The 22,165-nt window shown below is 36.8% G+C and overlaps 1 protein-coding gene and 1 pseudogene across 1 annotated transcript in view; both read left to right on the top strand.

Annotated features, from left to right (window-relative positions):
- Positions 1-22,165, top strand: part of ZBED4 (zinc finger BED-type containing 4) — a 914,269-nt gene that overhangs the window by 710,553 nt on the left and 181,551 nt on the right. The gene's annotated exons all lie outside the window — the stretch shown is intronic.
- Positions 5,908-6,700, top strand: LOC103813707 (pre-mRNA-splicing factor ISY1 homolog; annotated as a pseudogene).

The following is a 22,165-nucleotide window of genomic DNA, read 5'->3' on the forward strand; positions in this document are numbered from 1 at the left end:
GAGCAGCAAATACTTTTTCCCTTAGGCACACTCCAAACTTGACCTTCCAATACACAACTCCAGAAGTGAGAAAATGCCATTTCCTATTCTCCTCTGAGGTGCTGCTGCTTAACTGCAATTTAGAGGTGCGATGCAAATCAGGTCACATTAGCAGAAGATATAATCCTACAAGATTACAAGAGAGACAGAAATAGTAAGGGGTATTGGAGAAGGAAATGTTATATCCAGACAGGAATTGCAGGCAGTTCAGTACACAAAAGAGATCCAACAAATTGTTTTTATTCAAATATATAGTGTAAATAATCTGTGTCCTAATGTTCTGTGAAGTACTCACATGGCTTAAAAATGTTTTGCTTGTCTGCCATTGAAACATTCAGAAAAATTTCACACAATTCCCCAACACTGAATCTCAAACAAAAAGGACCAACACATTTCACTTGTAGAATGTTCACTGCGTTACTCCTGGAGAAAGGCAGAAATGCAAATGGTCCAAAAAGGTCCTCTCACAGCATCCATACCTGGATAAGATGTGGCAAGTGCAAGCAAATATCCCTTGAAATGGCACAAATAGGTTTCCTTTCCTTTATAAAAAGAATGATTCCGCTCCTATTCATGGTGTTCCAAGACTTGTCTGTATGAAGAAATATTCCTTTTCAGAACTACAAACAGAAATATTTTCAACTCAGACTGACTGAAGAAAAAATTCTATTGTAAAATCGGAATTTTACAGTTAAAAATAGTTATTTCACTATTTTTTTAGTAATTATGAGCATTCATATATTCGTTATACTTTCATTCACTGAGAGAGAGATTCATCCTTTCCAGCAGCATCTCTCAAATTTGAGAACTCTCCTATATTGTGCAGCTAACTAGTAATTTCTATTTTGAATTTTCCACTTGTCAAAACAATATTGTAACCACTGAAAAAATTTACATATCTTTCTTTTTCATTTGCAGTTTTTGGGGATCTTCAATCATTTACCAAAGTTCTCAGAATGCAGGAATTTATTAAGAATAATTAAGGGTATTTAAATATTTAAAATATACAACTTTTTATCCTCAAATATTTTAATAAAGAGTAATATTACATTTCATTTGCTTTTTGTTTATATGGCTGCAACTATAAGAAGAGATAGGTAATCAATGGATTTTAGAGGTATGTAATGCTTCCATCGCTGCATTTTCTGATGACGTTGTTTTGATTTGATGTCCCTGTAGAGACAGAAAAAGATCAAAACTCTAAAGACTCTGAGACTAAACTCCTTTCGTGTTACTTTTCCCCCATGACAGTTTTCTACAGAAGGCAAGGTTTGAGCAAATGTCAAAACATGCTTCTCATACAGGCCAGTATAAATATCCTACTTTGCTCCTGTTAGACAGTGACCATAATGTTTAAGGTATAATGCACTTTGAACAATAGACCATGTTAAAGTTCACACTTCAGTTTTTGCCTCAGTAAAACTGGTGCTGCAATACAAACTGGATGAGCAGTTGGAGCTAATCTATCATGGCTCTGATCTGCAGCAAGAAAAATAAATCTACAAGTTTAGGGTGAAGAATCAGTATTGCATTAGCTTGCATAACTCTTGAGGATATTGAATTGGTCATCACAGCTCAGCAAATACTGCTCCCTATCATGTCACAAAAACCTGTGCAGAAATATTGCAAATTTCATCTTAAAATCAATTGATTCTAAGCCTTTCTACTTCTTTTTATAGTGGTAATTAAAATTCAGTAATACTTCTACCATGTATTTATTGTTGATCAGTATGTGTCATTTGTTTTCATACAAGCATGACTCTTTAATTTCTCTGTCCTCACACTGCCCAGATATATGGGCCTTAAAATTCTTATGGGAAAAGAGTGATCATGTTTTATTTCAGCCTTCACTGAAGATTTAGCAGAACAAGCCCTTTTAGCTTGTTCTAACAAGAGAGATGCTTTCAGCTGCATCAGTCAATCTGTTGCTTCTATACTTAAATTATTCTCTCTTCAACTTGGCTGATCAGATTTGTGTACACTAGTTTGGTAAGACATCCATATCCCTTCTTCTGTAAATGATTCCTTACATATAATAAAAATACTTGGAAAAATATTCCTTGGAATATTTGAAATACCCCAAAGACCACTCTAGTGGTTTTTGATAGCTGCATCAAACTGCAGCTACATATTCTATTGTTTAATACAATACTATATTCAAAAGATAACTTACACAAATAATTGTTGGTATAACAGGCCTAATATCCAACTCCTTTTTGTTATCATATACAAGGCATTCTACTATTCCTGTTCCCACTGCAGCTGATTTTTTTCCCTACTCTTTTGTTCTATCTGTCCTCTCCACCTTTGCAGGTCATTCCTGTGGGAATCCACAAAATCAGACGGTTTTGGGAAAGCTGCAAAAGGCAGGCCTCAGAGACAGCAGAACTGTGATTAGAACTAAGCAATAGCCATGAGATAGGTCAGCAGAAAAATTATTTAAAAAGTAGAAAAGCAAGGACGAGTAGAACAATGGTCTGTGTATTAAGACTTGTCTAGGATAACTCCCTAAGCTGCAGAAAAGTTTGTCTAGCAAGATCTTTTGGAGTTTGAAGCTTAATAATCCTGTTTGTGATTTGTACATAAACCCCCGGCCGGCGATAATTACGCCTCTCACTTTGTTATGTTCCAAATGGATGAGATTGACCATATTTCCATTATCTAGTAAATTCACTTGTACCATAAAACTGTCCAATTGTCTAATAAAGATAGCTCACATTTCTCATTTCACTCTAATTAGCCTTTTTTTCTTTTTAAGTGTTGAAGGTTCTGTAATGCTTCCATCTGACACTGTTCTTTTTTACTGTTCAGAAAAGAATGCTAATGGCAACAATGCACAGGTTAGAACCCTAAGATGGTCCAAAACCTGCCAAAAAGTGAGTTCTCTGGGTTTGTGGGGTTTTTTCTTCTTTTTTTTTTATTTTTTTATACATTTAGCAACATTTTTGTAGCTTATCTTTGTATGTAAGGACCTACTGGACTGAATTTCAAAATGTGTGCAAAAAACGAAGGTACTGGCAGGAAGGTAAGAGTCTTTACACTGAGAGTGGCAGAAAGAGATAAGCTTCATGAGAACATGCCTAGATGAGCAAATGTGAGATGGTCTGTGGGTATGTCAGCAGCACAGAGGATGTGATAAATATATAGAGCAGAAGAAATAAGAAAAAATAAATGAAGGGAGTAGGTAAAAGGCTGAGGAAATAGAAAACTCAGAACCTGGAAAAAGAATACAAAGCTTCCTTTTTTTAATTAATAAACACATGGTACAAGGAATTGAAAAAAAATAGGATTATATTTTGATATGAGACAGACAACAAAAATTACAGCATAAGATACCAGGAAAGGAAGAATAAAATAGAGATATACATAGGAAATAATAAAGATACCAGAACAGAGAACTTTGCTTACTGAAATGTAATGTTTAACAAGATAAATGAACACAGGTTGGATAACATACAAATGAGAAATCTTGAGTAAGTCACAATAGTCAGTAACTTTTCAATGTGTGTTAAATAAGATTGGCAGGGTGTCCAAGCAGTTCTGGTAAATTAAGGAGAGTTGTTGACCACTCAGAAAGACTTTTCCCAAGTGATTTGTGGCTGCAAGCACAGCCAAGGACATATTAAATGTGCCTAAACAAGAATGAATTCAGCAGCAAAGGAAGACACTAGGCAGCTTATTGGATGGGGCTTTATCACCTGTTATTTACTGGCAATTTTTTAGAGCCATTTCTTAATCAGCAAAGGAAACTATAGATCCTGAAAGCAGCCACAATATGAACCAGTTGCTTCTTTTGGAGACTACAATTTCTGGCAGCCAGAACTGTAATGTATGCATTCCACCATGACATGGTAAGAAAGCAGAACTCATATTGCCCTTCCATTCTGAAAGGTTCACATTCCATGGGTAAGTGGCCCTCCTACAGAATAGCAAGGAGACCAAAGTAAATTTCATCAAGCACATGCTACCCTTGCTGTTTGTTTTTTGGGTTCAGCCTTCACTGTGGCACTGACACATGCTCTAATTCAGAGAGAAGTTAAAATGACCTGAAAAGACTGGCATTGACTTTTCCAGGGTTTGAAGCTGTATACCATTTTAGAAGCATATATCCTGAAAGTGCAAACTCACTAGAATAGAAGCAAGGAAGGAAAGGGGAAAAGATGATGTTAAAATAAAACTTAATCAGTATTAAATCTGTGTGTCTAAAATTACAAAATATAGTTAAATTAAGAATATAATTATATGTATGTTATGACAATAACTGCTAGCTAGGAATATATATGTGTATAGCCTGAACAGTGGCATTTAATGAAACACATTTATGGACCAGAAAAAAAAAAAGAGAGAGAGAAAATCGTACATTTATATTACGTAGCTAAGATATCAGCATTCTATTTATTTTAAAGGATAATACTGTATAGTATAAAAGCAATCTTAGGATACTGGTCCTGCTTTAATACCACAAGGGAAAAAATAAATCATTCATGTTTAATATAACCTATGATCCAGCTAAATTTTACTTTTGTTTTGAGATAGGATAATTCATTACACAGCAAGTCAGAGGAAACCTTTTGATTATTACAGTTCATAGAAAATGTTTCTGGGAAAATATTTTAAGTGTCTTCAACTTGCTGAAGTTTATACATTGAGAAATATTCATCTCTGTGGGGTTGAGGTCATATTCAAAGTTGAATATATCTATAGCAGGGTTTCAACTATCATCAGAAAATGAGGTTTAGACTCCAGACTGGCAGGATTTTTAAAATTACTTTAAGTTATTGAAATAATTTTCCCATTTCTTGTATATGCCCATCTCAAGCACAGAAAGTACCAACCAAGATGGTACACTTTAGTCTTGCCAGGTTTGGGAGCAAAGGTATTTCAGTGAGAGCACCTCCTGTAGGGAGGATCAACGAGGATCAACACCATATGTATTGAAGAAAGTGACTGACTATGAGCACTGTTTTTACTCTTATTATATAGAAAATTAAAAACAAGTGCTTTTCCATTGGTACAATTATCCTGTGGTGTGGGACAGAAAACGTACAGCCTGGACCAAATTGATAAAGGTGCATATTACAGTAACTATGCAATTAATTTGATTCTAAATAAGAAACCCAGCCTGGTTCCACAAACCAGCCCCTGGGTTGAGCTATGATGGGATGGATTTGAATGCCTACAGGGACTTCACCCCATCATTTTCCATCCTAAGCTGCAGACATCTCACTGGCACAGGAGCTGGTGTTCAAGCCAGACCAATGAGCAGTCTGCACCAGAAGATTCAAATCCTCCTGTTTAAGGAGGTAGGAAGAATAAAATACACTGCTGTTGCATGAAAATTCTGGGGTCTGTGACATCTCTATCTCTGACCCACCCCTCCTGTCATAACCTGTGGTGGCTCAGTGTGGGGACAACAACCATTTCCTGCAGGCAGAGTGGAGGGAGACAGAGGACGGTGCATGCAGAGCCTGTGCCCACAGCGAAAAGCTGGAAAAGACCAGAGGTGAGCCCAACCCAGCAGCAACAAGCTGCAAAAATACAGCCAGAGCTAGTGACAGCCAGAGATGTGAGCAAAATACAGCCAAAGAGCTGTGTGAAACAAAAAGCCTGAGAAGCTGAAAAACCTGAAAAACAGAAGAAAAGCCCTGCCAAAGAAATGGGTGTCTTTGTCTCTGCGCAGGATCATCCAGTTATAAAGGTATGGTGCAATGTTACAATCCTAAAAGTATCTTTGCCTCCTCACTCTGTGCCAGGAGGGTTTCACTGGCAGCCTTCTGGAGCAGGGTTGGGTTGAGTTACGGGGCGTGGAGCTGCTGTGTGCCTGGTGTGTTCAGCGGGGCTGAGGGGCTGTGGGGCACGGGCGGGACCATGGCTGGCAATGCAGAGGAGGCCATGACGACCTCGGCAAGATTTCAGCAAGCCCAGCTTGAGGAAGGAAAAGTCAAGGAGTGAAGGCCTTTCCTTGCAACAGAGTGTAATGTGTTGCCCAAAGCTGAGAAATGGAGAAGACATCACTGGGGAGATTTTTAAGAAAGGGGCACAGATCCAAAATGCTGGATTGGGTGAATTCAGAATTTGGGACCTGAATGGTGAAATTAACAAACTTCTGGGGGAGAAAGGACACTGGGAATTCAGAATAAAGGAGCTATGAGGTCCTGATTATGCTAGGATTAGCCTGAAAACATTAGATCATGAACTGAAAGTTCCAGGAAACAGAGGCTACAAATGCTTTGAGTCTGCAAAGGACTTGCCAGAAGTTAGAGAGTTTTTTGAAAGGAACCCCTGCCACCCCCACGGAAGACCCGGGCTAAGCTTATGAAGGACATCATTGCTGAGTACTTTGGCTACAGGGATGAAGATGATGGGATTCTGGAGCCCCTGGAGCAAGAACATGAGAAGACAGTTATAGCAGAATCAATGGAAAAATGGAAGATGGAGAGAGAAGCACAACTTGCAAGAGGTGAGGAGGTGGAGGAAGAAAACATCCATGGTACCCATGAAGAAGAGGCTTATGAGGAAGGTGGCAAGGTATGAGAAGGTGAAGATGGTCAACAGAAATTTATTGCACATGTTAACAGTGCCAACTCAACAGCAGATTGAGGAAGCTCTTGTACAAATATTACTTTTCTACACTGTAAGATATATAATTGTTTTCTTTTAAGAGAGAACATGACTTCGACTAAAACAGCACTCTACAGTAACAAAAATATAAGAAAAACCAGGCAAATATTACATAAATCAGCAGAAACTAGGACACCTAAAAATGTATATTTCTTTAACTTACTAGGTTTGGGTTGCATAATAGGAACTTCCTACTTTAATCAAGTTTGATATTTGTAAGTGTAGCCCATATATTTCTCTCATAATTTAACAAATTATAAAATGGATTCTAAATAAAAACTGCAATACAGTATTAAAAGTTTTATTACTTTTATGATGGGGTTGAATTTCATGCTTTTAAAAACTGTGTTCTAATTGTATTTTTCTAACGTAAACTTTTGCATTAACAGAACAATTTATAGAAGTGTCAAGACAAATATTTGATGGTTGATTATAAAGAAAGATTGATGACATCCCTCTAAAATGTTAACATTTCTGGTAATAAACTCACTTTTTCTATTAAATAAAACTTTTTTCTTCATCTAAGAGGTCAAGAAAAGTGCTGTTAAAATATGACTGCGCTTTGCTGCTTTAGAAGTGTCTTTAATCATTCATTCATTAACTTGTCCAGAGTGTCCATTTTTATACAGTAAGAGTATAAAATGTGATCTCTGACAGAATCCTGCTTCATAAAATACTGCTGGGTTCTATGTAGAAATCCTTTTGTGTATGTTTCTATAAAGTTTGTCCTTGGATCTGGGTCAACAAATCATACTGTTAGATGCAGAGGAGACATTCTCATTATCATACTTAATTCAGTTTATTAATACAACTATTTCCCCATGTTCTTGTGGAACCTTCGCACTAACTCCTTAATTGACAGCAGTGGAGTCATACCACATTTTATTGGATTATGTTACATCAGAAAGTGGTCCTGTGATTAAATGAGTTGTGACCACCACATTTCAGCTCCTTTCCTACTCCCTGACTCTTGCCAAGAAGGCCATGACAACATTCTCAAAAATAATCTCTTCGTTACAACTTGTGAACCTATGTACAATCATGGAGTGTTAGCAGAGGACTTCTGCTGAAGCATTTGCACTTCACACATGGAGGTTAATAGCCTAAACAGTTAGCTGGCCATTCTTCCTGGAGAATTACAGCTACAATAATCTTTTGAGCATTGGTTTGTAAGTCAGCAATCACAGTCCATCATCAAGATCCACTTCTACACATGGTTTATTATCTACTTTAATTTTATTTAATGTTAACTAAAATAAATTTTGTTTGGCTCTTGTGAAAGTCACAACTCTTGAAAAGAGGGCTTCTTTTATCATCAACCACAAGATCGCTGCAGTAAAAACATTGCAGTTTCCGTTTTTTTCTTAAATATTTTGTAAGCAATGATAAGTTCTTAAAAAAACTTCCAGGATTTTAGCTAATAAAATTCCATGAGATAATCAACTATTTTAATTAAATTGCATTATTTAAAATTTTATTTTACTACCAGAAGCTTATTGCAATTCATACATCTACAACTGTAATCTTAGCCTGAAATTTAGTAACAGCCTTATACTTTCAATAGCTCACACCTTCTGTCTGTTTTGGTTTGAAGTCTCTACTTTCACATATTTACTTTCATATATATCCCTGATCTGAAAACAGTTTTAATGTAGAAACCAAAATCTAATATCTGTTTGGTTACCTATAGCTATATTTCTTGATTTTTTTCAAGAAATTGGGTCCAGAGGTATTACAGAAAGGCTTACTGGAATCCTTTTACTTGAATTTGAATTTGGAATTTTATTTATGAGTTACTATTTTTCTTTTGATATAATTTTTATGAGACAATTTTTCTTAATATTTCAAGGCACCAGCTCTGGACTGAGCAAGGACACCTTGCTGAAGTCCTGGAGCTGCACCTATTACTGGTAGGGCCAACATGTGGCATTTTATGATGCACTTCATGGCTTGTGACGACAGCACATTTCATTCTAATGTGACCTGGAGAGAAATAAACAGTGCAGTAAGTACCATGGCAGAGTGGGGAAATAGCAAATGCTGAAAGTTATGCATTATTTCAGCAGAGGTTTTACATTTCCTAACTCAGAACTGATACAAATACACGTAATCAGCCTTATTTCCAAGATTAAGTTCAAACACAAGTCAGAGGGCACATTATGTGGACACCTGGAAGGTCAGTAACACAAAGACACAATAATTCTAACACAATAGTGGGAGATTTTTAAAGAGAGTTTTCTTCAGAAAACCTGATAGTTGAGTTTCTTCTCAGTTGACTCTGTGTACAAGGCATCTCCTGCTGATTAACTAATTCACCCAGTACAAGGGTTGCATGGACATTGCCTCAGCATGTCTGGAATTTTCAGAATGGGATCCAGCTCCCTGGAGCTTCACACAGCATCCACAGAGAGCTGATAATGATTGCATGACAACAAGAGCTACCATTTCACTCCATTATTTTTGTTGCTCTGAGCACTGGGAATTGTCAGACTTTTCATTACTCACTTTTTACAATATTTTACTTTTAGATCCCACAAAATTCCTGTTCTTCCTCATGCTTTTCAATCATGTTCATTAAACATATGTGAGTAGTAAAATACTTCAGGTTGGCTCATGTTGGTATTTTCTCATTGAAAAGATAGCTGGACTAAGTATAAGGATAAATGTGCTCTGGTGCAGGTCACCCACAGGCCACAAGGAAAACCTCTCCTCCCATGAAGTACTGCCTCCTCCTTTGACTTTTGTGCCCCCTCTGTTTTTGTTTCCTCTGCCTATGTGGTGTTCTTTGCCTTCGCTTAAATACATTTTCCCAGAGGCACCACTATCACTGCTAAGGGCAGCTGTGCCCTGCAGTGGTTCATTGAAGCCAGGTGGAATTGGATGTGTCCAGCAAAGGGGCAGCCTCAGCCTTTTCTCACAGAGGCCAGCAAAATTGATATATCTGAAAAAATACATTGGAAAGAGAATATATTAGTAGAAAAAGCACTTCTTAGTGACAGTGTTATTTTTTTCAACCTTCTTATAATTGAAATTCTTGTTGGAATTTCTTGATAGGAAGGAACCAGAATTAAAATTGATGTTCAATGTCTCCTCTCAATACCTCCAAAAGCAAAGGAAATGGGTGGGTTCCTTCACAGCTTGCTATTCATTCTGCTATAAAACCTTTCTGAAAGACACTGAAGAAACAGAACCTCCATGTTAGTGCTGTGCTCAGGAAAGGGAGAAGCAGAATCTGGAACACCTAACTTTGCTACAAGCCCAGACACCAACAGCCTAACAATCAAGCCATAAAGTGAGAGTGGGAGGAGGTAAGGATAGAAGAAGAATAAAGTTATAATTGATGTGATATGTGTTTTCTCACTCTGGCTCTAAAAAGAAAGGAAATACAGCAAAATCTATATCAGGTTATAGCATAGGTAAAAGCCATTCCTCAGCACAAGGAAGCAATTCCACTCATAATTGTAAAGGCCATAGCCAAGCTGACGAGGTTTGGCATTTGGGAGCACTATAAATGGCTATTAAAATACGGGTCTCATTGAAATTGCTGTGACAGGGCAGAGAGATGGAACATTACAAGGTCAGGACATGCCAATTTTCAGGGTAGACTTAAGTCCAGCAAGCCAATCAATCACCCGATACATTTCAGATTTTAACTAAACTAAGCTTGAAATAGAGGTGCACAGTTATATCAGAGGAAAAAATGCACAAACAAGTGTGGAAACAGATTTAGAATCAAATAAAAAAGCCAAGGATTACCCATTTTGGCTCTGAAACATTACCAATGTACTACAATAATAGTAGGCTTTGAAATTTCATGTCTAAATATATTTTCACTGCATAAATAATAAATAACAAACTCTTTCAAAAGGAATATATAGTTTATTTTACATTTCTCATTTGTTCTGTGTTATATTTGATAAGAACTTCTTTGGGTACATACTTTCGCAGATTAAGTGTTTAAAAAGAGGACTTTGGAGAGGTGGAATTATCAAAAAAGGAAGAAAAATAATGAAAATTAAGAGATAATCTTATGTAACATCTTGGTGTTCTCATTTTTTAAGTTATACTTATGTTTTGTACTGTAATGTAATTGTTACCACAGATCACATTTGCAAGCTTTACTAATGTCATTGGTACTCATTTTACTGTACAAAAATATGAAAAAACTATATTAAGATTTTTTTTCTGCTTAGACGTTATCTTTTTTGTATTGTATTTATTGTTGCCAGTGGATGTTTTCACACACAAAAAGAACACCCAAAACCAACAAAAATCCTCCCCAGTCACTTTACTCATAACATTTCATTATTTTGGACTTGAAAACCTAGCAGCAATAGAGAAGACAAAGGGATTTTTCAAATTGCTAAGGATTTTTCACAGCTGTGTAGCTGAATGAAAATACATGGTTGAATGAAAATACAAGGTCTGTAAAAATATGGTAGGGGTTGCTTCTCTGGCACATTTCCTAAATGAAGTGTCAACAGTCAACAGAACTTAAAAGTCAATAGCTCACAGAAGATCATCAAAGTAGATTTCATCCTTTAAGAAACAGCAAATTGAAGCTTGACTATTATGAGAGAATATAATGGGATTTTTCCAGTTCCAAAGAAATCTAGAAAAGTAAGTAAAAATAGAAACACAAAATTATGTCCAGAGAAATTCAAAAGGTATAAAATACCTCTGAATGTGATAAAGGCATGTTTTGAAAGCCTTGGACACTTTCAAATCCCAAAAAATGTGGTTTCAGATGCCTCTCCCAAAGGAAAACCATGATCTTATGTATTTGTAATGCAGTTTATTATCTTCTCTGCTTTCCTATTAAGCATGTATGAATTGAGTTAGTCAGGTAGAGTAACCCAGTACCTGTGTCAGATACATTTTCCTGAATTTTTATTATCATTATGAATATTATTTTTGTATCCATGTCTCTTATCAAAATACATTATAAGCAGATAAATAACCTATTTTTTTTGTACTCCTTCCTAACTCTAAGGTATTACTCATGTCTGTACATGTACTTAGAAGCCTAAGTTGGAAAAGTTAAAATACTCAACTTATTATTGTAGAAATAATATAAATGATCTCTTGTTCAATATTTGCATGGGGTACTAATATAATTTTCTGTCTGGAATAAAATCTGTTCTTTTTTCACAGAATAAACAGAGAATACACTGTGAGCCCTGGAAAAAAATAACTTGAATGTAGTTTGTTATCACAAGCTTTAATATTAACCCCAGATTAGCACTGAAAACCAAAGAATTATGTTTATCATTGACATTTTTAGAGAAGAAAGTTGCAGCAAATACAGGAACACAATGTAGCTTAGAAAGAAGAAAATCTTTTAAAAAAGTCTGCACACTTTCAAAGAGTAATCTACTGTTGGAAGATCCCAATTTACTGTGTTGTGGCATAGAGGAAACTGCCAAAATCTCTGGCCAGAATTAAAAAGAAAAATGGAAATATTCACAGCATTATAATTAAGAAGGAAATGAACACATAAACACCAATACAATTCAATATAGAACACCAGGGTATCAACACATACTATTTGTCTTGAATATTACACAAAAATGAAAACCTTTTTGTGTGTTGGATAAAAAAAAAATCTTTTAATTGTATCTTTTCAGTTTCATGTCTTGGCAGTTCTTTTGTAGCATTATCAGATTGCAAGAGTGAACAAAGTATTTCAAGCAGAATGAAGAAACACATCATGTCTGAAAATATGTTAGAGAACGGTCTCAGGTTTAGGTGGGTGTGTATTCAATTACCATCTGCTAAAGGTGAGGCAGTTATCCTCTGTTAATTGGGCCACTTGTTAAAACCAGGTGGGGCCATTTTCTTTATCTCTTCCACAGCCAATCTTCTCTCCTGGAGATATCTTCTGTTAATGGGCCAGTGAGTGTCACTGCATGGCTGATAAAATTACATCATCCCATTGGGAGATGCTCTAGACAGGGCGAGGAGCCAAGTATTCCTACCTGGATATAATTTGAGATTTGGAATACCACAGGTAGCCTTTACCCACTGGATTCCCAGAGGAGCAGCTTTCTTCTCCACTGGACTCCAAGGGGAAGTCCAGACCCATTTACACCATGACTGGACCTTCAGAGGAAAGCTAGACCCTTCTACAGGATCATTGCTTCAAGAGAGCCACATCTGTCACTCCAGGAGGACTGCAGCCACCATTTAATCAGCCTGCTACCAACACCCTGACTCACAGGGTCTCAGGTCATATTCTGACTCTGTCACTGGGGGGTTTTTTTGTTTGTACTATTGCATCTGTACTTTTAATTTTCCTAGTAAAGAACTGTTATTCCTATTCCCATATCTTTCCCTGAGAGCCTTTTAATTTCAAAATTATAATAATTCAGAGGGAGGGGGTTTACATTTTCCATTTCAGGAGAGGCTCCTGCCTTCCTTAAGCAGACACCTGTCTTTTCAAACCAAGACAAGAATGTAAAGCATATCTATCCTATTAATACCAATATTCAAGCAGTTCAGTTTGTCTTCTGCTTAAAGTGATCTAATGAGATCAATGAGAACAAAGACAGAAACAAGGACTTCTCATGAGAAAGACTAATGAAACATCAACCAGACTCAGATATTAATTGATTAACCATTTTAACTTTTAAAATTGCTATACACAAACAAACAATTAAGTGCATATATAGCTCTTGTTATAGAGTTCTTTAATAAATTCTTTAATTATACATAAGGAAAGACATTATTTGACCACATGTTGAAGTCAAAAAAGAAGCTCACAAACAAGCATACTTACAGAGAAAAAGTGTTTCCTGATGTTCAGATGGAACCTCTGAACCTCTTGTGTTTCAGAATAGAATAGTTGGAGTTTATTGCCTCTGATCCTATCACTGGACACCCATGAAAAGAGATTGTTTCTCCTTTCTTTACACCCTCCCTGAAGAAAAACACAAATAGGATGTCCCTGAACCTTCTCTTCTCTAGGTAAAACTGTCCCATCTCTCTCAGCCACTCTTCAGAAGAGATGGTCTAGTCCTGTCATCATCTTTCTGGTGTACAAAGATAGTCCAGACATACTGGACTATGCCAGTATCCAAACATCTCTCTTATACTGGGGATCCCAGAATCGGACACAATACTCTGGGTGTGGCCTCACTCCTGGCTCATGTTCAACCATGTGTCCACAAGGAGCCCCAGGTCTTTCTCTACCAAGATGTTTCCAATTTCTAGTTATCAAGGCATATTGGTGCATGGGTTTGTTACTCCCCAGGTGAAGGATTTTGCACTTTCCCTTCCTGAATTTCATGACTTTACTGTCAGCCCATTTCTCCAATCTAGAGGTCTTTTCCACAGCAGCACAATCCTCTGGTCAATCAGCCACTTTTCCCAGTTTAGTGCCATCAGTATACTTGCTAAGGGTATGCAGCCCCTCTCACCCCCACCCCAACCCTGATCATTAATGAAAACATTAAGCTGGACTGGGCTCAGCATTGATCCCTGGGCAGCACTGCTGCTCATCTCCACCCTCAGTGCCAAGGAAGTTTTCAATCTACCTCCCTGTCTGCTCCTGCATCCCAAATATAAACAGCTTCTCTATGAAGATCTTATGGAAAATAGTCTCAAAGTCTTGACTGAAGCCCAGATAGAAAATATCCACTGCTTTCCTGTCAGACAGCTTTTGATTTAGCGATGGGTTGACTTTGGCTGTCTGCAAGAAATCTCAACCTCTCTGTCTCTCACTTCCCCTCCTCAATAGAACAGGAAAAAATAAGATTTAAAAGCTCACTGTTTGAGATAAAGGGAGTTTAATAAGAAAAGTAGATGCCATTTACAAAAACAAAGGCAAGATTAAAGAGCCAACATAAAAAAAGCAGATTTATGAAAGTTTCAAAACTTTGTAGTGATTTAATTTCCACAGTATTTAATTATTAATTGAAGGACTATAATATCTGTGACTCTCAGACAATGAGATTATATATACACCACCAGCAAACACAGAGGCATAACACATTCTGGAGGTATCACACATAACATCAGGTGTTTGCAATTTTAACTACTTAGCCTAGGCTCCATTTACTGTCAGCTGAAGAAAATAAACATTTTTTAGTCACAGTTTCTCAAAGGACCAAAGCCCTGTTTTCTCCTAACATTTGGCAACTAGGTCATATTAAGATGCCAAACAATGACCTCATAAAAACCAACCCCATTAGACAAAATACATTACTGACTTGAGTATTATTAATGCTTGAAAAGAATTGCATGAAAGACTTTCCACTGGATATCTCTACTGAAATTAGTTAGGTTTCTCCTTCAAAAGACAGAGGAAAGAAGAAAGTCTTGTTGATCTCCTTCCTCCAAGTCCTGCTTTTCTGATGAAGACTGTTTTCAGGTTCTAGGATATATTTATGTGTATGCTGTAACGAATGTGCTCCAGGGTATTTTTGCAAGAGGGATTTCCTGTCAAACACAAAAATTTTTCTTCATCTGTTAGCAGTAATAGCTACATGCCAGAATATTGCCATTGACTATGAATCATTATTCTTTCCTTGATTGGAGCTAGATCATCATAAATGAGGAAGATTATCAAAGAGCTTTTCTCTTCCAAGACAAATGTTATTGTTTTGGTCTTCTACCTGATTACTGGCTGTTATAATAGCAGATCTTCTGCAGCAGAATGCCTAATTAGGTAATTTGCAGAATTTTTATCATATGTTGTTTTTTTATCAAATGACAACAGCTACAGAGATTAATAAAGCTGTCAGCTGTGCATAAATTTATAAGTGATTATTTCAATTTCTATTCTCAAGTGTTATGTATTAGGACATTGTCATTTTTATTGAGGGAGGGAACTGAAGTGGGTAGATTGGGTAGAATTATCTCCTTAACATGAGGGAGCTTCAGATTTTGTTGAATAATATCCTCCCTAGAGGAAGATACAGTAGCAGGAGAATTTTAACTAACAAGTCGACAAATTTCTGGTTTTAGTATGGACTACATGTTTAGCTGGCAATAAGAATCATCATGAAGTGCTAAGAAAAAGGAAGAAGAATTCATTATCAATTTTAAGTACATTTAAGTTAAATATTTGATAAATTTGCATCCTTACATTCTTGAATGATCTAATTTTTAGAACAGTAGAATTCATTTAGTTATTAATATTATTTTAATGACAATAGATCTCAGATCAATGTAGTACAACATTGTTTTGTCTTTCTTAACAAAAGCTGGAAAATAAAAATCTCTAATAAGAAATAGTCAAGATCAAAAGTGTCTTGATCATAAACTCATTCTGCAGTGCATCGTTGTCCCACTTTTTATATCTGTATTCATGCATAGATGTTTGTAGATCAACAGGGACAGAAGCTGATTAGCAAATGAACAAACAAAATGAACAAAGATAAGGGACTTTGACTTGTTTGGCTTGCAATGCACATAAAGCTTTCTACTTCTTCCTTTGCACCAACAGAGTTTCTCAGCCATAAGGAAATATCCTGATATTAAAAATGAAATTTGTAATTTTCTATTTACATCCAGAACCTTTCCTTCAGCTCACTGGTCAGATTATTAAACTATTCGAGCCATCCATATTAACTTTCTAGTAAATGAACTGATCAAGTCTAACCGATGAAAATAGAAAACTCCCTTAAATTTAATTCATATTTCTTGGGTCTAAATAAGCGTGTACAAATTGTCTTTAAACAGGTGAACCCCTTAGTTTTAAGTTTATAAATGTTGTAATTTACACTTAAATTTATAAAAACCCTTATGGGACATTCAAGGTGTTTAGGGATTAAACAAAGATCCAACATGGGAGAGAAAAGGAAAGAAGAGCTTTTATTTGCAAATTCCCGTAAAGCTTTTCCCCCTCCTTTCCTTCTCCTTTATAGAGGTGACAATAACTTGCCTTTATATGAAACTCTCCAAAATTAAAAAACTTTCCCTTCTACCCCATTTTTTCTGAAATGCCTGGGGAAATGAAATGAAAGAAAAAAGTTGGTAATGTAAACATGTATTTTACTGTATACATGTACAACTTTCAAAATTACAACAGTTGTGATAAATATGCAAACTTAACTGTCTATTCGTCTATTCTTTACTAATGATGACAGGAAAGATCCTCCACTATGCTGCCTCAGCTACTGGAAAATATGAAGCCAAAGATCACTGAGTTGTGTGTGAAGATTCTGAGTGAGCAGACACCAAGGAGTGTGTAACTTATTGCTTCTGTTGCAAGATTTGCTTTGTTGCTTGCTTTTGTCATTAGAAAGTTAGAATATTATAAAAGCTAGGGCTAAGGTGTGAGAAATGTCATTCTGTCAAGCCCTGCAAAATGCAGCAGCTTGATTGTAATGCAGTTCCTTTTATAGCTTTGAAAAACCAGGTGCTCAAAATATCAATACACTGTAACTATTAACTCTGGCTCACAGCTTGAGCAAACGATTTTGTGAAAGAAATCTCTAAAGGAAACAAGATTCTAAGCAGCCGACTGGAGAGGGAGCTCACTTATTTCTTCAATAGTAGAAAGGAGATGCCTTTTTTATTCATACATAAAGACACTCACCATGTTCTAAAAGCTTAACATAGGTTTTTGAAAATATACCTTTCTCTAAGCAAGTTTAAAAAAAAAAAAGAAACCAAACCTTCTTGAATCAGTAAACCTCCAGTTTTCAGAGGAATGTCCAAGCTACCATGATTTATCTCCTGAAAGAGCTGCTTCTGCATCCTCTTTACTTACAAGAAAAAAAGTCTTAAGGTTTAACAGCCCAGAGTCCTAGTGCACATGTTCAGACAGTCTCAGAGTTCACACTCAAGTACATGACAGGGAACACTTATGTACTCTGCTACAAACCTACCATGATTTATTAGCATAAGCTAATGAAAAGAGCTCAATTACCCCTACAGCTGAAGAGAACTCACTTAGCTTTTCCTATTACTACAACTACAAATAAGGCTGGACAGTATCAGTAATGACAAGTATTTTAGAGTTCTGGGCTGCCTGTTAAGAGATCTTTCTGTTAGCTTAAGTGGGAGGTCAATGGGGTCACTCAAGAAAGACATTTGACCTGCTGTACATTTGTGTTTAACATGCTTCAATTTATTTTTGGATCCTGTTTTCCTTAGGGATATTAATTTAGGAGAGAATAGATTATTTATAATGACATGAATCACTTAATCACATTCTAAGTTTCTAACTTATTTTTACTCAGTTATATTTAGGAGGTTCCATTATGGCCCTGTGTCTCTGCAATATTGATCTGTGGTTATGCTTTATACCCTCCTGTTAAATAAGCTGAAGGTTTGAAATTAACAAAGGAAGAAAACTTCTCCACACAGGTCATAAACCTGTGGAACGCATCATCATGAGGTGCTGTGCATGTCAAAAGTATAAATACCTGCAAAGACAGAAACACAAATCATGGATGAAAAGCGTGCTGAGGACTGTTATTCAAAAGATGCAGCAACAGCTTTCACCTCAGGAAATACTTGCACTACAGTTTCTCCAAAGAAAGGACATTTATCAATGGAAGCACCACTCTATATGAAGCCTTTTCTTATCATCTTTTTCTAGAGATGGCTCCTATCAAAGACATGATTCTGGGCTGAAAGCTCATTTAGTCTGCTCCAGACACAGCAATTTTTCTTGTTGTTCCTAAACTGCCTAGGTGATCTAGCACTACAGCCCCATTTGAATGACTGCACCTCAAGGTAATTGCTCTTCCAGAGTGACTAAAGCAGCTGCCTTACCCAAGAACCCTCCTCAGCAATCAACAAAATGAGACATCTGCACAATACATCCTATTCTTATCTTTGATTATGCTTTATATCTCCTGTTAAATAAGAATCACATATGGCAGCAATGTAAAGAACAATATAAAGACATTTTCTGACAGCCCGACACTAAAAGTGCAATTGTGCTTTTTCTTAGTTTGTTACAAAGCTCACACCCTAAGATGTGCTAGAGAGATGTCTCCATGTGCTTCTCACATAAAACATGGTTTTGGAAACTTAAGTAGAAACAGATTTGGACTTGTAGAAAAACATGTGATTTCAGTGAATCTCTGTGGACTGTAATCACAATCCCAGAGGATGCCTGGGAGAGGCCTTGAGAAAGCTCTTTTCTCACCATCAGTCATATGAGACTCAGTAACCATGCCTGTCCCTGAATGGAAAGGCCCTTTCCTTTGAGGAAGTGAAGAGGGAAGTGTTGCTGGCTGGCCTTTCCCAGCAAAATCAGCTATTAAATTAAAACTCCACACTTCTCAATGGCAAACCAGTCTTCAAAACCAGAATTACCACAGTTTTCAACATGTAATAGCTTAACAGACAGAATAAATGTCTGTGGTTCCCAGTTTTGGATGCCATTTTTTTCTAAATCTTCCTTACATTATTATTAGGAGTTAGAACCTTCTGGCACTGATCTCTGTTGAAAGCATTCAAATTACTTCATGCTGCACAATGCTTCCTTTTGTATTACTCATTTTTCATACTAATTTTATGATATGTCAGTTCTCGAACACTTAATTAATATTTTCCACCTCCATGCTTTATTTGGTAATTTTAACATATTCCTCTCTGTCTTCTCTCAGGGAAATTTAGACTATAAGAACTTGACAGAAAAGAAAAAAAATCTATTAATAAATTCAGCAAGACTTGTAGGAAACAAAATATATTTTGTATCAGGATAAAATAAACAGTGTATTTTGGATCAATCATTGTCAGTGAAACAAGCTATGAAAACTGTCATTTCTTACAGGACTGAAACCTGGGTATAAATTTTTTATTGCCTAAATGCCTAATATAAATTCAAAGCTATGCAGCAACCCTCCTTTTAAGAACCTTATGTATTTTATTACCATCTCATCCCCCTTATCTTTGCTCAGATATTTACATGCCTAAATATTATATAGAAATTCTACCTAAAGCAGTATTAATGTTGATGTTTAAGGCTTTTAACATTGCAAAGAGCTACAATGAATCTTTGCAGACAGGAAATTCAGTCTAGCCAGAACACAGTAAATTATCTTTGTTTCATTACAGGGCTATTTGTGGGAAATCTCACCTAATTAAATCAGTGCTGCTTCGGATATGGAACTGCTGCATGTCTTAGCTGCAACCTCAGTTGGACTTTTGAATTTAATATGAATTTCTTATCAGCCCCTAAAGTGACAGCATCATCTACATACTATTTATATTTCTAAATGTTCCTCAGGAATAAGCAATTATTTAGCAGGCAACAAAATTGGTTGATTTCTTTAGTTCTGGCTGAGTGATTCCAGGACAGTTTATTTGTGAATAAACTACGTTAACTGAGGTACTGGCCTTTAAGAGTGACCATGTACCTTTAAAGCTATCTCTAAAACACAATCCTCCCAGTAGCCAAAGGAACAGGAACATAATTTAATTTTCTCTGTTCTAATCTTGAGGCTCTTTCTCATACTGCAAAATGGTAAATAAATGTCAACACAAGAAGCTGCAGCAATTTATATTCTTGGAGACTAGAAAGTCAGTTCCAAGCTCTTAGATTTATTTTGCTTTTACAACTCTTATATCACACCACCTTGTTGGTATTTTTAGGGCTGAAAAATAGTTCCCAAGGGTCTAAGCTCTTTGTATCATATTAACAGTGTGTAGCATTCACTCCTCAAATTTATTATTTTTTCTTGTTAGAGATCCCATATTTATTCTGAGCTTTAAATACAGAAGTATATTTCAGTTATGAATCATAAATTATTGACAACAAAGAGGTATTCAAACCTTGTTCAAAATAATTTTTTTCCATGTGACACTAAAATCACTGCGATTAAAGTCAACTTAATTTTGAAAGTTTAAAATAGATCAATATTTCCTTTTTAAAGCACAGGGACAACTTTAAATGAGTTTCGAGAACTCCTTCTTGTACAAGACTATAACAGGTATTTGTTTCCACAGAGACAACAGCTATTCTGCATCAAACAACTGAAAGCCTATTTCTTGGGCAGTAGCATTGTGAAGGGAATCCTGCCAGCTTCCCTGGTCTTACTCTGCATGAACCCCAATTACCCTTGCATGAAACAAGTACAGAAAGGCTAACTTTCACTGAACATGAGTTTGCCTATAGTTACCACCAACTGAAGTTAGAAACCAGTTTAGGCTGGTTTCTTGAAAATGTTTTTGCTTTGTATCACATTAAGAGAGAAATACTCTCAGATACAGTTTATCATATTCTAATAAAACTACTAGAAAGAAAAGAACACAAAATTCCAGTTCTGTATATCTTTGTTCACATCTACTGCAGATCTTAGGAACCCTTGTTTTGCTAAACTATCACCCACTTTTTTGGAAGCAGAGAGCTCCAGAGGGTGATCTTTGAACCACAGCTGATTCTCAGGGCCTGATGGGCAGTTTGTAGCTGTCTCCTGCATTGTCCTAACTTGTGCTTCAACTGAAATTCTGAGGAGAATGCATGGAGGTCTTTGGTTCAAGACCAAATTTGGACTTTGGAAACTTGGACTTTTAGAGGTATTTTGATATCTTTCTAAAGGACATCTAGATGGTACTAATGAAAACCTTCTTTTCATTCTCACCAATATTTGTCAAATCCCCTCAGGTTAGTTTGCAGGAAAAATAAAAAGTTTTATCACTGATTTAAAGCTTCATTTTCTCCTCCAATAGGCATCTGATAAAGATTTACAATTAATAAGAGAGAATCCTGCAGTAACAGATCACAGTACTGAACTCTCAGTATCTGGAGGCCACCAAGAGTCCTGACTGTCCTCATTCACCTCTGCTTGTGGCTCCCCCAATCCTGCCTATGTGCCAGGACCTCATTCCAGCCCCCTGGAATCTCTCCCTCCCTAGAAATGCTGCAGCAGGGCCAGTCTCCACAGTCCAGTCCATGGGCCCATGTGCCACTCCTACCTCAGGCCATGCCTCATTCCTGAGGCTAGGGTTGCCCCAGTGTCCCATGTGTTTCCTGCTCCTGGCTGGGTGGGACAGGCCCTGCATGGTGAAGCCCCTGTCTAACCATCCTGTGTGAGCCACCCCTGTGGTCCCTGCTCCCCTCCCAGGGCTTCATCTCTCAAGGGCACCCTGACAGTATACACTTAGATCACTAGAATACAATCAGATGTTTCAGGTCTTTATTTTTTCTTCACCTTCTCTTTCCAGATATTCATGTTTTGCAGAATGCAACAATCTGTAAGTTCTTGGAAGACCTGACCATCAGAAGTGCATCTCTTGCATCCCAGCTCTCAGTGCTGGCCCCCAGCTGCATATAATTGAGGCTCCATTTCTCAGTCCTTCTCTTTAAAGGCCAGCATGTGACTGGCCCTGGCAACCTAATAGATGCTCCCAGTCCCCCTGATCATGACCTCTCATGACAACTGCATTCCTCTGGGGAACTGAAAATGTCAAGCATCAAAGAAAGACCTATGAGAGTGTCAGACAGTCTTCTCAGCAGCTGCCTTGTGACTAAGAAAATCACTGTGACAGATCAGAATGACCAAAACCACAATGTGAAGCTGAGATGTTCAACCTAGCTTTC

This window comes from Serinus canaria, chromosome 1A (assembly GCF_022539315.1).
Source record: "Serinus canaria isolate serCan28SL12 chromosome 1A, serCan2020, whole genome shotgun sequence".
NCBI classification, from domain to species: Eukaryota; Metazoa; Chordata; class Aves; order Passeriformes; family Fringillidae; genus Serinus; species Serinus canaria.